Source organism: Corvus brachyrhynchos, unplaced genomic scaffold, assembly GCF_000691975.1.
Source record: "Corvus brachyrhynchos isolate BGI_N302 unplaced genomic scaffold, ASM69197v1 scaffold319, whole genome shotgun sequence".
Classification (NCBI taxonomy): Eukaryota; Metazoa; Chordata; class Aves; order Passeriformes; family Corvidae; genus Corvus; species Corvus brachyrhynchos.
Genome location: NW_008246065.1, coordinates 1,305,079 through 1,321,461, shown reverse-complemented (window position 1 = coordinate 1,321,461; position 16,383 = coordinate 1,305,079).

The window sequence follows — 16,383 nt, the reverse complement described above, 5'->3', positions numbered from 1 at the left end:
ATGAACAGGAAAGTCACAGGAGTGCAGTTATGTTGCCCTGCTGGGTTTCACATAGAGATGCTACGAGCAGCATTCTGGTGTGACTAGGGTATCTCAGCTGAGGGTTTTTGGATGTACACCCCTGCACTGGTCCCTCAGGAATTGTCGCTGGAGCAAGCCCAGGAAGGATGTGGAAGGGGCAGTGCCATCTGGAACACAAGCTCTTGGGCAAGGGGCAAGTGATTGACCATCAGCTTTGAGCTGTGCTTGCTAGACAAGTCACCACCTCAAATATATTATTTTCTTCTTCTGACCATCACACTCCCAGACACGCTGCTGCTTTGGAGGCCATCCCAGTGTCTGCATCCCAGCTTCTTGGTAGCATTTGAAGGGTTGTGCTTCTCGAGGTGTCCTACTCAAGGTGTGTTAAGAGAATCCTTGGAAGTACCCAATAAAGGCATACTTGATTCTGTACACAGGCCCATCCTGAAGTGCTTTAAGTCCTGTTTCCTGAGGCACTTATTTCTTGGTTGCACAGTGCTTTGATTTATGGCAACAGGAGAGAATGAGTCTGAATTTCAACATCTGGCTCTTGGAGGCTTGAGAAACTCATGTGATTCACAGAGAGGGTTTTCATGATCAGTACCTGCTAGTCCCTGACCAGGGCTGGGGGGCAGCTCTGCCCTCTGAAGCTTTATCTTTTGCGTAGTGGCTGTTCAGACATGGCCTTCACTCCTCCTTCAGCGGGCACATCTCATGGCCAACATGTCAGCAGAGAAGCTGAGGGAAACCCTGCCAAGAGTTGCAGTTGGAATACAAAAAGTGTGACCAATCAAGTGACTTAAGGGATTTCTTTAAATCAACGAGGAACCCCTTTGACATCCTGTCCCTCCAGCTGTCACCATCTGCCTCTGCTGTGTTCTTGGGAAACAGGGTCTCACCTGTGACTGAGGGGTTTTTAAAGCAGAAAGAAAATGTGGAGGTGATTACAACATGGATTCAAAGCCTCGCCTTCCTGGATCTGCTTTGTGCTGATCCCTTCCTGAGGAACTAAGTGTCCCAAGGGGCTGCTGTGCCAAGGTGTGCCTGAAGCACAGGTCTGGTGGCTGGGGTGCAGGAAGGGCAAGTGTCAAAGCCACGATGCTGTGCTGCTGTGAAGGCTCTGTGCCCTCCTGAGATCTCCATACATCAGGTAGGTTTTTCCACTCTGAGACAAGCCAGCTTTTGGGCAGCTTCTTCCCGTGCAGTGGCACACACACACTGCCCTGCTTCAGGGGCTGGCCGCAGGTTTTTAAATGTTAAAAACATTTGTCTTTTATTTCTGTTGCCATTCAATATTATGGGAAAAGATGTTATCACAGCTAATCCGTGCGGTGTCTCTGGAATTTCTTGGCCTGTGAGGGTTTATACTGCATTCATGTATTCCATGAATTGGGCACAGGTTTTGCTTCCGACAGCAGGAGTTTTTTTCAAGGGCATCTCAATAAGATGAAAGTGTGGTCGCTGGCAGAAACCACAGTGTCAGACTACGGTCTTGAGGATGTTTTGAATGGCTCTGTATTTTAATTCTTGATTTCCCCTGGCATTTAAACAACCAGCAATTTATTTGAAATCCTAAGGGGAGAGCAAAAAGAAGGAGAACTGGAGGAAATGCCTTAATTTAATTGATCGGAATATTTTGAAAGTTCACATGTGCCCTCTTTTTTAAAAAAAGAGATAACTAGAGAATAGAAAAAATACTGTGGAAAATCATACTGAAGCTTTAGCATATTTTTTCATTGTTGTTTTGGGACTTCTAATTATATTCTAGTATGCTGGAATGGTACCTAGTGACTGAAAAAAAAATTGGGCGTAAGGGCAGTCAGGGGCATAATGGGGAAAAAATGGGCATGAGGGGAACTCACTGCTGCAGCTTTTTAGCGGAGTCCCATTTCTTGTAGGAAGCCTTTGAAAAACCCTGGTGCTATCACAGTTATAAAGTTTGTGGTTTTGCGTAGGAAGAGTAAGAAAAAGAAAATGAGATCTTGTACGTCAGGGTATGATCTATCCTTTGTCTCTTCCCCAGCTTCATATTAAACACTTCAGTAGGCATTTTCAAACATTGCTATGTGAAGTATCAAGCAGAAACAATGACCGAATGCTGTGATTGAGGCTGGGAAACCTTAACCAGTAACTTGCAGCTGCGTGTGTGAGTTATCTGCAAACCACATCAGCATTGTCTTATGTATATCAAAGCTGATCATTTCCTATTTTGTTCTAACATACCTGCACTGCTCTGTTGAGGCTGCAGGAAAACAGGAAAGGAGGAGGGTCTTTGCTGTAATTTGGTATCTTGTTCTTCCTTTGTGATGCCAAAAACATTTGTGAATGAGCTTTGACCCTGAAGTAGGCTGAGCCGGTAAGGAAATTCATAATTTTCTGTCCATTCATGTTTCATTCACATTGTTTACCTTTTGTTTAAACAAGGGGTTTTTGTTGGGGTTTTTTTTTGCCTTGTGGAATATTATTCACCTATAAGCCCATAACCAGCTCCCCTCCCCAGTCCTTCCAGCCTTTGACAGCATGGGCAGGGTGGGTAGTGCTGGGGTGTAAGATCAGAAAGCCTGAGAGGTCACACAGAGGATTCACTCAGGCTTTAAGTGTACCATCAATAATATTTCTTAAATTCTGTAATGTGATACGCCATCTGCGCAGAGGGGCATCACTTTCTTCAGGTGTCCTACCCAGAGCTCGTGTACAGAAGTCCCTATTACAATGTTCCACCAGTGCAGCCATGAAGATCACTGGCTGTATTGCTGACATACTGACAGCATTCCTTTCCCTTCAGATTTTGCTGCAGAAAGCTGGCATTTAGCTATTATGGATGCATCTTTTCAAACCTCTGTTTTCTCTTGCTGTTGACCAAAACTTGCTCTTGATGCGCAGCCATTATCACTTTACGGCTGCAACACCTGCAAAGGTGGCACATGGTAAAGGAAGGTAAAGCATAACCAACCAATACACTGAAAACCAGCATAAAGTTACATGTGAAACAGCCTTGTTCGTGAGAGCAGGGGAAAGCTTGCACACAAATGTAGGATCAGATAATCCTGGTTAAATGTACACCGTGGTGTAATCAGATTGTGCTGTTGGTTTGTGTTGTTCTAATGGTTTTTGCAATAAGCAGCTTTGCTCAAAAGCCTGGTGTTCGTGCAGAGTGCTGTCCTCTCTGGGGGTGTTTCTGAGGGTGCTGGGATGTGTCTAAATGGGCCAACTCAAGGTTGCTTCCCAGTTCTGGTGTCCCAGAGGACCCGGGAGCCATGTGAAGCTGGGAAGCTCCACTGCAGAGGGGGAGGTGGTGGCAGACAAGGCTGTCGGTCCTTTGCTGACCCCGGGCACATCTCCACATGGAGCAGAGCATGATCCAAAAGTCCCTGACCCTAGAGTCCAGGTTTGCTGCAGACATGTGAACAGCAGTGCCACGTTGGGGTGGCGTTGTGCCCAGGCTGACTGGCAGGGGCTCTCAGCTGGTGCAGCCCTGCTCCCAGGGAGCCTTCCCAGTGTGCCTGCTCTGCCCATGCTGCCCCACCTGCCCTGGCTACTGACTCACAGAGAGCATGGACAGCCCCATCTTTTCCCTCAGGAAAGAAATGCATAAGGCTGGCTATAACCCCCCCCCAATTTAACTCACAGGTCCATGTTGCTTAAAATCTGCACCACAAGCAGGACGCAGGTTTTCTAAGAGCTCCTCAGAGCTCACAGGTGTGAGATGCCATACAGAGAGGCGTCAGCAGCTCCCCTCTGACACGACCCTTTCTGTGTCCGACGTACTTTTTTCAGATCATGGCTTTTGGCGTGCCCCAGCAGCTGGGATGGGTTAACAGCAGAGAGCCCTGTGTGAGGCAGATTTCTGATAGCCAGGGCTCAGCAGCTGAATTTGTGAAATAATCCCGCCGGCTTTAATCAAGAGAAGAGACTGCGAGAGGCTTGTAAATTCCTACAGCAAAATTCTCATTCACGAAGCAGATCCTGCCTCCACTATGCTTATCTCCCTCCCTCTGTGTGCAGAGCCCTTGACGTCAATGGAAGATTCGCTCTTTCGGGGAGAGCAGAAGACTGAGGTCATGCTCCGCCCTGCAAACAGGAGAATTATGTCCCTGGCATTGAGGCGAGAAGGCTCTAGGCTTTTGCACAAAAGCAAAAAAGGCTTGAAACAATGGCATGCTTAGAAAAATAAGAAGGTAGACGGAATGCAGGAGAAGCATTTGGAGCTGTATCAGCAGGCGGTGGAAGGATGCGACTCTCAGCTGCGTTTAAAAATGTGCAGTTTGGCAGCCATGAATGGTGTGGAGGATTTTCATTCATTCATCCCTCTCTCCAGCTCTGGGAAGGGACATCTGTCAGCCTGGGCAGCAGTCAGTGGCTGCAGCACGCTGTGCTCATAGCCCAGCACATTTAAATCAGCAACCCAGAGGTTAAACTCCACAGCTCAGCCACTGGTCGCCTCAGTGATATTTATAGATTGCATTACATTTGCCGCAGCTTTTATGAGCAAAAGGTACTCCTCATGGTTAAATCATCAGAGGTTAAGTGTGACCAGTTGTAGTTAACCTCGTGATGGATGTTGCTATTTTGATTTTTTTCCTTTTTTTGAGAGGACTGAGCATGTGGATTTAAGAATCTCTGGACAAAATATTAGATTTATTGTTATTATCAAATTCCATTTATAAAGCTGCTTTTGTTGAGGAAGTGCTTTGCAGAAATTAACATTTTACCTAGCTTAAACTTTGGAATAGTATCCAGCCCATGCAAATTAAACACTGCCATTCCCCTCAAAGAACTGTTTATTTCTTCTCTGCAATAAGGGAAGTGAGTTCCTAACTCTGCGGGGAGCTTATCGCTCTGCAAATGAGGTTTGTAGCTGCACAGAAATACAGCATAGTTCGCCGAGGCCAAAAGCCAGCTGAGGTGACCAAAGCCAGGAGAGGTGTCCCTGGGCGCTCCCCGTGATCCTGGGAGGGAGGAGGGATGTCTTCTGCAGGACAGTTTCCTCCCAAGGCTCGAAGTCAATCAACATGTGGCTCAGGCCATGAATCTGGGAGCGTAAACGGGGAGTTTGTGTTGCTTTCATCCCGTCTCATGTTCCTGCCGAGGCTGTTATTATTCACCATTTACCTTCTCAAAATATTGAGCCAATTAGAAAAGCAAATCTCTCTTTTGGTGAATGCCCAAGGGTGCAGCTGTAACGATGTGTGTTCTCCGCAAGCCCTAATTGCGGGTGTCGCAGTTGCGCCTGGGACTGCCGAGCTGAGCAAACCCAAATTCCTGTCTGATATATTTTACACCCCGGCCAAGCCACACTGAGTGGCTGCTTTTGTCCAGCTTCATAAACCGGGTGGCTGAGGCTGGGCAGTGCTGGGATGGGAAAAGCAGCTACGGGGAAGGAAGGGATGGCTCTTGGGGAACGTCATCCCGAGTGGATGGCAAGGGAAGGTCCCAGCTGTTGGATCAGGCTCTGTTGCTTACAGACTGTGAAGTGCCAGTGCATTTATTGAAATGGGGGCTGTAATCCTTCAGTGTGAGATACAGAGAGAAGTTCCTGGGTTTTTTCCTTGTTAATTATCACACAGGTGGTTTGTGAGTGTTATTAATCATAATGGAGACACGGCTACTCCTGTGTGCCGTCAGTTACATTAGATAGGAATCTAAGGTCCTGGTGTTGCAATCCTATACTTCTCTTATATTTCCTTTCTTGTGGTGAATTAAATAGCATATTCCTTTCTTGTGGTGAATTAAATAGCAAAGGTTTGCCTGCATGAGGGTGTGTATGTTGGTTGAGAGATTTCAAGCATAGGAAAATTTCAGTATGGAAGTCCAAGAAGCTGCTCTACTTGCTTTTACATGCCCCTTTTGCCCCCCTGCATGATGAGAGCAGTGCTAACTTAGTGAAGCCCTTTATTAAACTCCTCTGATGGCTCAGGCTGCCTGCCATTAGTGCTGTTTCATACATGATAAGTGGTATTGCTAAGCTTCCTAAAATGAGTATAACAATCTAACTGGTGCCCAATGGGATATCCATCTTGTGTCTGACTACAAGGAATAAATTATGCTCTCACACTGATAATTGCTCATGGCTGGGTTCAAGCATTACAGTCCTGCAATGCTGATGATTAGAACTGGTCTCCCTCTTTTATGCACAGATGCTCCCTGTGATCCACTTCAGTGTCTGCCATGGCTTCTCCAGATTGATTGCTCTTTGCAAAAGAAGGAAGACACAATTCTGCAAAAGCTTTGCAGGCAGCTAGGGCCTGATTTAAATTCTGAATATAACTTCTGATGTCTTCTAGGTAGTTTAAAGAAATATTCTTGGACATTTTTAGTGGTTCTAAAAATGGGGTGGGTCACAGAAAAACAGCATTCAAAAAGAAGTACCTTCAGAAAATACAGAAGTATTCAAAAAACCCGTAAAACTTCATGTAAAATTAAGTCGATTCTGAATGGAAGAAGCAGAAATAACTATGAATTTTTTCTCCTTAAAATAAATTCCCCAAGCTCCTTAACAAGACTGGTGACAAAGCAACGTACGAAGTTCTGCTCTACGCTTCACTGCCTATTTTCTCACCCTCAGCTTAAAAATAACAGCACTGTAGCACCTTCTGTTTTCTCGTGACGTCTGCACACACTTTATGAATAATCTTTAGGGGGAACGCTGTGCTTGATCTCTGATTGGGATTTTCCCGTCTTACCCGGTGTTGACTTAACCCTGCTTCCAAGAAGTCAAGAGTAAAACGCCCATTGATTTCGGTGTGAGCAGATTTTGACTTTTCAGAAATGCTCAGCCATATGTGTTCTCGTTTTGGAAGTATCATGTGGTTGCATTTGGCCCATGTCGTGTTTTAGTCACTCAGAAAGAACACGCAGAGTTCCAGCCTGTCCTTACCTGCCCTCACGACTGCAAGAGCTGAGGGCCTTGGGGAGGTTTTGAGGGCCAAAGGTTTTGCTGTTGTCCTGTTTTGGGCTTTTGCTTGTTTGTTTGTTTTCCTTCCCAAATTTCAAGAAAACATTTCTATTCTAAGACAAAGGGAATACAAACATTTCTAATGTGCTGTGAAAGATAAATCTGAGGAAAAAAAAAAGTTTGAACTCAGCCTATATGTTTTATTTGGGACTGAATGGTAACAACAACTTTATTTTATTCCTTATGATATAATGTAGTATTTTAAAAGGGGTAAAAATAGTTTGGAATCAGAAGTTGAAACACTATTTTAATCTTACTAGAGACCTTTTAAATTTCCTTAATTTAAAAATAAAGTGTTATCAGAAGCAACACATCTGTGAAACATTTACTTTTGGCTGATCGGTGTTTTGTGAGGGAAAAATGTTTCACTGAAAGTTTCTATCTGGCTTTAGGGTTTCTCAGGCTTTAATGTATTTACACCCATTAATATCAAAGGGAGGCTTAGGAAATGCTCTTGGTTCATGTTATGTGCTGGAAACTGATTGAGGGCAAGATGAAGGGCTCAGAGTTGAGGTGCTGTGGAGCTTTAGGTGGGATGAACCTGCAGGCATGGATCAGAGCCCGTTGGGATAATGGGAGTTTCAGCAGCTGTGAATTAGGAGCACAGCCCATTAAACCTGCTGTTCTCCTAGGGTAATAGTCCCTGGCAGAGGGACTGGGTGAGCAGAGCTGTATCTGCCATCTCTGAGTCCATCTGTGATCACAGAGCCCTTCCTTTCACAAGGTGTTTACACAGCCTAACTCTTTGCCTAAAATAATGTGAGAAATCTGTGCTAGAAGAAGGACTTAAAACTAATCCTTCCTGGGTCTGAGGTTAATGTCCTTTCCCCTGGATTGTCTTTCCTGGTACCGTCCCTATCCTCCCATCTGCTTAGTCATCTGTAAGGTAAGCTGAGCATGGTAGGGAGAGCTCCTCTCCAGCCAAGGGTGTAAGCAAATTAAGAAGACAACTGCAATTAATCTGTGCTTTCTCCCACATTCCTTGTGCTGTGTCCTGCTGTCACCATGTGTTCTCCTCTGTAGTCACTGAGGGATTTTCGTTGGACATGGTACAGCTTTTGAGCATGTTTCCTGAACTAGATCTGCTGGTTAAAGGATTTGCTGTCCCCCTCACATGATGATGGCACATACCATCAAGGTTTCCCATGACTTCATGAAAAAAATAATTGCAGTCTTTGTGTCATATGGTTGTTCTGGTTTAAACACACTGGTTTGAGCAATGTGAGTTGGAAGGGGAGGCAGCCTGTGACTTTGAAAATGTGCAAATCACCCAAAAGAAATTTGTCTCAGATGTTTTTATGGTATTTCAGTTGGAGTTCCACAAAAAGTACAAAAAATAACACTTTGCCTAAAAACAAAGTCCCAAAACAAACAAACCCATAATAAATAAATGCTTGCCAAGAGTCATAAAAATCTTAAACTGTGATTTAATATCCTGTCTTTCTTTTGTCTTAGTGGAAAAGGTCATATAGATGAAAGACATCTGCTGTTGTATCTTTCTTGGATTTCAGGGCAAGACCAAAGTCCTATTCTTGGCTTTTTTTTTGGTGTGTGTGAGCAAATTGCCATAAATTCCTTCTATTCAGTTGTCTTTATGTGTCAGCTCTTGAAGAAGATGAACAGGCCTGTGGCCAGTGATTTCAAATGGAAAATCCCTTGTGTTTTATGCATGCCTGTTGCAGTCCATTCCTAGAGGCATTTCCCTGAAAGGAGGGAAGAGAAGAACAAGAGTCTCCAAGCCCCTATTCCTAGGGTTGCTTTCAGGAGTAGGAAGGATGTGGAGGCGTGGCAGTTCAGTGTGCAACAGGTCAGAGACAGAAGGTGTTGTCAGAGGCTGGTAGTCAACAAGAGGTGAAAAGAGGACAAAACTGGAGAATAAAATAAGTAGTTAATGCTGGAAATGCTAGAGATGGGCAGAAGACAGAAAGACAAGAGATGTCAGGGTGAAAGTGAGGGAAAAGACCTGGTCTGACTTGCTCTTAATTTTTCATTGTTCTTTCCCTCGCCATGTTTTTATTGAGTCTGTTTGAAATGCAGTCAGTTCTGGACAACAGTGCATTTACAGTCCTTGATTGTTCCTGGCAACTTTTAATGTTTTTTCAGTAATACCACCCCATTTTGAAACATGGGCCTTCCTCAGATAGCAGTTGTGTTGATGAGTGGGAAAACTGTGACCCCCTGAAGCCACAGGGGATGAAATCCTAACCCTTGCTGAAGGCAAAGGCAGCAACCCCGGCAATGGGTTCAGGATGTCACGAGGAGTGCTTTTGGCTGCTGTACTGAGCTGGAAACTCTTTGGGGATGGGATCTGTGTTCATGTGTTGCCTTGTACAAAGAGGTCCTGAATTTCTTGGCCTCCAGGCACTGCAGAAAAGCAAATGCTAAGTTGTCCTGCGAGCAGTGGAAGTAATTAAACATTGGTGCCATTGGATCCTCAGGTGTCTAGTAAAGGACAAGTGTCAGGCTTTTCTCAGCAGATGTTGCTGCTCTCTCCAGCTGCTTGTTCTCTCAGCAGTAGGAAGATGATGTGCAACCCCCTGGACAAGTGACCAGCCATTTGGAGTTGGTGGAGGGGATCCACACTTGTGTGTGTTCTCTCTTGAGAGCTGAGCAGCTTAAAACAAATTTAAGAATGCTTTTCCTGCTAGCATCTAGCAGCCCTAGTTTTTTTACGTCCTCTGACAATCAACTGGAAAACTTCTCAAGAAGAATGGGTCTGGTTTTGGTTTGGCTTTTTTTCCTAATTAAAACTGGGCATTTAAACTGCCTGTGATAATTTCTTTTCCCAGTTGCACATGTGGAGTGTCTCAACAGCACTGTAAAAGTCATGCTAATTTATGTGAGGACAAAATTAATCTTTAAGCTGGAAAAGCTTTTGCTATTTTTGTTTGCAAAATGCTTTTATGTCTTTAAGTAGAGGGCACTGCTGAAAAGCCAAGGGTTGTGTTGGTTTTATTATTTTTATTAATATGTTTTAAAAGCAACTCAGAAATATTTTACTTGATTTCTGAAGCCAAGGCAGCAAAGCACAAACAGCTTTGTCATCTACTAACGTGGAAAATGTGAAACAGAATAGATGCACCTTCTGGTTCCATCCCCCCACCCCCCGACCTCTGGGAGACAAACATTTCTTTTTTAATAATTTAGAACATTTCCTTTTTAGGTATAAACTACTAATTATTTATTTTTATTTTTACTATCACTGTAAGCACTCTTCCACATCTCCCACATTATACTCCCATGAAAAACTTCCATACCAGCAAGCCTTGGAAAACAGCACTTACTCCAGAAATACTCTGCACTTATAATTTGGCACAGAGGGGACTCCTCAGTTAGGGTCCTTACCTCTCCCACTCTCAAGGGACTTGTTGAAGGGACTTGCTGGCATTTGCAGTTCCTGATAAAATCAGCTGGAGTTGTAGGTGCTGGACTTGAGGCTGTTGTGGTTGAGAGCTGGTTCTGCTCTGGAGACACTAGCCAGCCTTTAGGCAAATCACTCCTGCATTTCAAGAAGATTAACTATAGAAAAGCATAGAAAATAACTGGAGATCCTAGTAAGACTGAAAGTCTAGCCTTTACCTTGGAAAAAAATCCTGTGTCTTCATGCCTATGGAGGCACTTGAATGTTTGCTGGAGACAGAGGGAGGTTGTTAAATCCAGTCATTCCATCAAAGGTGGAAAGCACAGCCAGGACAATCCTGCTTCCACCTGCTACCCTGACACCCTGTGTCCCCTGTTGAGAGGCCGAGGGTGGGTCTGTGCTGTGTGAGGTGCAGGAATATCCACAGGCACACAGAGAGCCTGTGCCAAGGAGCTGCCAGAGCCCCGGCCTCCCTGCTTCCTCTTGTTTATGCATGTTTTTCCCATAAGCACTGTTTTCAGCTGGGGTCCTGTTTGTGTTATCATTTTAATGTTATTTTGGAATGTTAACTTCAACCAGCTGAAATTATTTCCTTTTTGCCCCCTTACTGAGAGGGTTTATTAATATCGAGTTACACAGGAAGCAAATTCTCCTGTTATCAGATTGTTCTGTAGGCACTTTTCTTTTCCTCAAAAGCATAATGGTGAACTTTATCAGTGCTCAGTCATTTGTTTCCTATTAAACACGAGTAATTAAGATGCTGTTTCGCTCACTGGGAAGAGTTACTGACCTGTTTTGTCTGTAAATGTATCTTTAAATTAGGAGACACCTGAAACTGGTAGGAAGTGGGTATTAATTGGATTCAAATTCCATGAGCACAGATTGCAGTTTCCCAGTGGGATGTGGTAAATAGCCGTCACCAAGATAATATTAATTACATTATCTCCCAGAATGGTCCCAGGAGGTGCTAAAATAGCATATGTGCCACTTGGGCTTAGATGCTCAGACACGAAGATCAGTGTTTGCTGCCGTGTTGCTCAGCACAGTGCGGAGCGTGTTGCATCACTGGGGCAGTCGGATGAGATAAGGAGGCTTGGATTTTCTGAGTAGTTGCTTGGGGTTTTTCCTCTCATGAGTATGAAAATCAGAATATTATCTAAAGCAATAGCTGAATTTCTTTTTTCTGTCCTGACACCTGACAAGGAATGATAATAGCAAGCCTGAAAAATGGATTTCATAAAACACCTGAACGGAAAATGTTTCTTGCTGCAGAGATTGTGATTTCCTTGTAGATCTGTTCAGCTCTAGAGTGACTCCAAGTGCCATACAAGCAGTACACAGACCTCGTTTATCAGAATCACACTCCATGCCGCTGACTTTATACCCAGTGATGCCCCTGGCATTGCAGTGCTTTGCCCTGTACCTCCAGCACTGCTACAGATTGTGTGGGCTGCACCCTGACCACTGCCCTTTCCAAAGCTGCAGCTCACAGGCCTTTGCTTCAAAAGCCCTTCTATTAGTTTTGCTCAGTGGGTAGGACATGGGCCATGGGCCCTGCAGGGACAGTTGTCTGTCCAGTCCCCCCGTGATGGTCAGACCATCCTCACACTGGAAGTGCTGAGCCACATGCCTCCCTTAGCCCTTGAGGACCATGTTAAGTCTTTTTAGCCTTTGAGGACCCAGCAGCCTTCCTCCCCTGGGTACTGATTCGGGGCAGAAGCAAGGAGCAGACAAATATACTGTTCAATGATGTCTTGTCATGAACTTCTCCATTGGCAATTGAAGTTCAGCAAGCTGGAATCATGCGGGATGGAAGCCTGGCATTGGAGATGAATTAACTCTAACCTGATAATCAGAGACTTCTGTCTGGGCTAGAAAAACGTAGACCTGGTGGTTTGTTAGGGACATGCTGGCAGACACTTAAAGACAGAGATGCTAAAGGCACCATTATAATTAGCTCAGCCAGAGACTGAGCACAGAGATTGACTTGAAAACCAGCGTGGCTGTTCCGTGGTCGTCATGACCTCTGCAGAAAACACTGCTGAAAGAATACTTAGACTTCAGTCGCCCAATTCAGTGTTACACATCCTTGTTAACAGTGCTACATGTTACCACTGTTAATTAAAGGTATCAGCATGTCCCATAATTAGGGGACTGATTTACCCTAAGAAGTCACGTTACAGTTCTCAAAAACTGACTGGTAGGTTGACACTGTGTTTTTTAATATTCAGAAAGTGCTTGTTCCTTGTTTATGAAGCTTAAATTAAACACCAGAGGGGTTCACGGATATTGAGATGAAGGGGAAAGATGTGCCCTACAGTCTCTATCACAACAGCTCAAAACTAACATAACCACCTTAAAACAAAGGGAGGCTTTCATCCTTGTTCCTACAGCTACACATGAAAACCTGAATTGAAATGAGATTGAGCAACGGGGAGAAAATAAATAAGTAGACCTCATTCTTCCCTGTGGAAGTTGTTTCAATAGAGGAGTATTAGCCAGCTTCAGAAAATGTCACTAACTGGGTGAAAGTGGTCCCCTTGTACTTCCCAGTTTCCTTACTCCTCCCATGATGACAATTTCCACTAAGAGATGCATTGTTTAACCAGGGTTGTGCAGGACAATGAAAGAGGGACATTTTTGGAGGGGGAAAATGTAGAGAATTTTTTGCTTTTTGTAATACATTCTGGTGTATTTTTTTTTCCTGTTGCTGTCTATTTTTCTTCAAAATGAGAGGAAACAAGCACAGGCTGAATTTTATGGTGCAATTCACACTCCTCCAATTTTTTTTTTTTTTTTAATGCTTGTATATTCAAAGATCTAGATCTGAATTTTTTTATTAAATGCAAGCAAACGATCTTTCTTTCCAAAGTGAGCAGGGTAATCTGTGTCTGTTCCACTGAGCCCAGAAGGTTCTGGTTTGTGCTGGAGTTAGCAGCAGTTTCCTACAGTGACTTCGTTTGACCTGCACTGCTCTGACAGGCTGGGGCTGGCAACAATCTCAGTCTCAGCCATCAAAACATTCCTTTGTAGCCAAGTGTCCTTCTGCTTTCTCTGAAATATCTGGTGTCAGTTTTAACAAGAGGGGAAACAGACGTTCGTCACCATTAATTCACTGGACAATTAAGCCACTGATCTCTGACCTCCTGCCATTATTGGCTTTCAGAGCCAGGGTAAAGACCCCACAGATATCTGTTCTCTGTCATTCCCTGCGAGCTGTCCTAGTATTTTATTTACTCAAAGGCTTAGCTCTTGCCCACCACCAGCCAAATGTATATGCTTTGTAATAAAAATTGCTAATAAGCTGTCCCAGGCAGTGGCATTAATCTCTGAGTGACGATAACAGCAAGCAAAGGGAACAGCTGGCTGTCAGGAAGGCATGTGAGTGGGAATCATACATTTATTTAGACTTATGTACATATTAGAAGTGCCCATCCCTGGCTGCAGCTGCTTTTGGTGCTTTGGGCTACCTTGGACATCCAGACCAGAGGCAGGGGCTTTCCACTGGAGGTATGGGTGGTGTGGGATTGCTGCTTGGTGCTGTTTATTCTTCTTCCTTCATCTTCCAGGCTATGACAGTGCGTAGCTTTTGCTCCCTTCTGGAGTCCCTGGTGGTAGGATCATTGCTGCCACACTGCTCTCGGGGGGCTGATGGCCCAAATCAATATCATGTTTTAATTCTGGCCCCAGGGCTGCAGTGAGAGCCAGTGGAAGTGCAGGACTGTGTGAAGGATGAGGAAATAGTTAATCCATCCCTGGCACAGAGCTCTGTTTTGTGTTTATTAAGATGGCGAGGCAGCCGAGCTGGGCCAGCTGCTTGCATCATCTGACGCTTACACCATGCAACCTTCAAGCCTCATTTTTCAGTCAGTGCTTTTGAAGCACTTCATTAGCTAATCAGAGGAACCCTCTGCCTTTGCTCTACAAGTTTCCTTGTTTTTTGTCTTCTACCTTCTAATTTTTTTTTTTTTTAGTTCTGCTTTTTGTGTTGAGTCCTTCAACTGGTAGCTATAGTAACACCCATGAATGAGTGACTGTAGTACACTTCTACAGCCCACTCCCCTCAGGAAAGCTGTGCCAGGCTGTCACACACCTGCAATGGCTTGGCACCCCCTCTTTCAGGGGTTTCTCCAAACAGCAGGGACAGTCTTAGCTTGGGAGCCAGCTCCATCCTGCTCACTATTTGCAGCTGCAGCCCACAGTATATTGTGGCAGAACGAATGAGTCACTGGCAGAGCAATCTGTTGCATCAGATAATCACAGATTACCTCCATTAACCCAAATCCCTTCTGTAACCTTTTACAATAATGATCCCAAAAGCTGACGCATGCACTACTGTTACCATCACGTCTTGGGCTGTCAATGATTTTTAAAGAGGATGTTTTCTGTGGTTTCAGGGATGATCTAGCAGGCTGTGCCAGCAAGATCCACAGAGAGCAGCTGTAGGTACCTTGTTGCTGGAGAAGATGGGGCCGAAGACAGGCTTTGTAGCTAAGTAAGGGGGAAGTCTCCCCTAAAGCCGGCCATTTCCTTTTGCATCAGTCCTGTGCACCCCCTTACGCCTTTTCCCTGGTATCCACAAAGAATCTCCTTCCTCCAAATCAATGTCTGTGCCCACACCTTTTCCCCTCTGCCAGGTGGTCGCTGCAACTGGCAAGTGCTTATTGTAGCCAGGCATCTCAGGGGGGTTTCACCCCCTCTCCACGTTGTCCCTATGGCACGTTTGAAGGCTCCTCATCTATCTAGGGTTTAATTTATGCTTTATGCATGTGTCTGAGAAACTGGTGTGTTATTTGACCACAGAGAGCAAGGAAGATGGTACTTACCTGCTTTTATGGGGAAGAAAGATGTGTCTGGTCCTCATCCCAAACAGAAAGTGACCCAGTCTGAGATGTCATGATGCTGTCCTGTTTTTCCTGGCTGACTCTGGAAGCAAAAGGACTGAAGTGTCACAAAAGGGAAGTTCCCCTAAAACAGCTCTGGCAGTATAGCCCATACACATATACTAAGGAGGTTCCCAGCCTAATCTTCACCATTTTTAACATGGATTTCTGGGTTCTTGTCAGAACATCTCAAAGCTTTACCAATTCTACCAATTTGGTGGAACTAATAAGTCAGCCAGGCCTAATAAAAGAGCCTGTCTCAAGCCATTAATTTTTCATGACGTTTACCAAAAATCTTTTCTTTAGTCTTGTTGGTGAGTTTATTTAGGTGAGGGTAAAAAACCAGAATAGAACATAATTCTCAGAGCTTGGCTACAGACTGCTGATAGGAACACTTGAATTCTCACCTCCCCTCCAGCTGGATCTCCTCCCCACAGTTCAGAAATACTCCTTGTAAGACTCAAATGTCAGGAACACAGAGGCTAAGTTATTTTTTTAGATACTGCAGAACTATTTACAGGAGAAAAAGCCCACACAGCTCTTTGACAGGGACAGACAGAACCCACATCGTTTCCTGCTCAGGGCTGGGTTTTTGCATGTTCTCCCTCTGGAACTGGCATCGTATTTTTCAGGAGAGCTGAGCCCCATGTAGTTGTCTGTACCAGGGCCAGGTTTCCCTGCAGTCCTTCTGCCTGTCTCGTGTTGCTAAACATCAGAACTGCACCTTATGGATCAGCAAATCAGCAGAACTTTTTAGATTTCTAGTCATTTATCTCAGTGTCTAACTAGGACCCTGGAGTCCCTGTAAGGTATTTTGGGTTTAGGGGCCAGCCCTAAGAACATTTGGGCTGTTTGAGGCACGCAGCTCTATCCAGGAGCACTACACATCCTTCTGGGCAGTCTGTGTGGGCAGTACATGGTCTATGTGTGGGTGATGGGTTCATAGACTCATAGAATATCCTGAATTAGAAGGAACCCACAAAGATCATCATCCTAACCATGCACAAGACCACCCCAAGTTGCATTTGCAGGTTTGGGTTTGGAGGCATTGGTTGGTAGCTTGCATGCTTGTTGCTAAACAGGGTAATGAATATATAGAACAGGTCATAAGTTTAAAAGCCATTGCTTAAAGAGGAGTTCCTTCCTGGAAAGATGTTATCAAG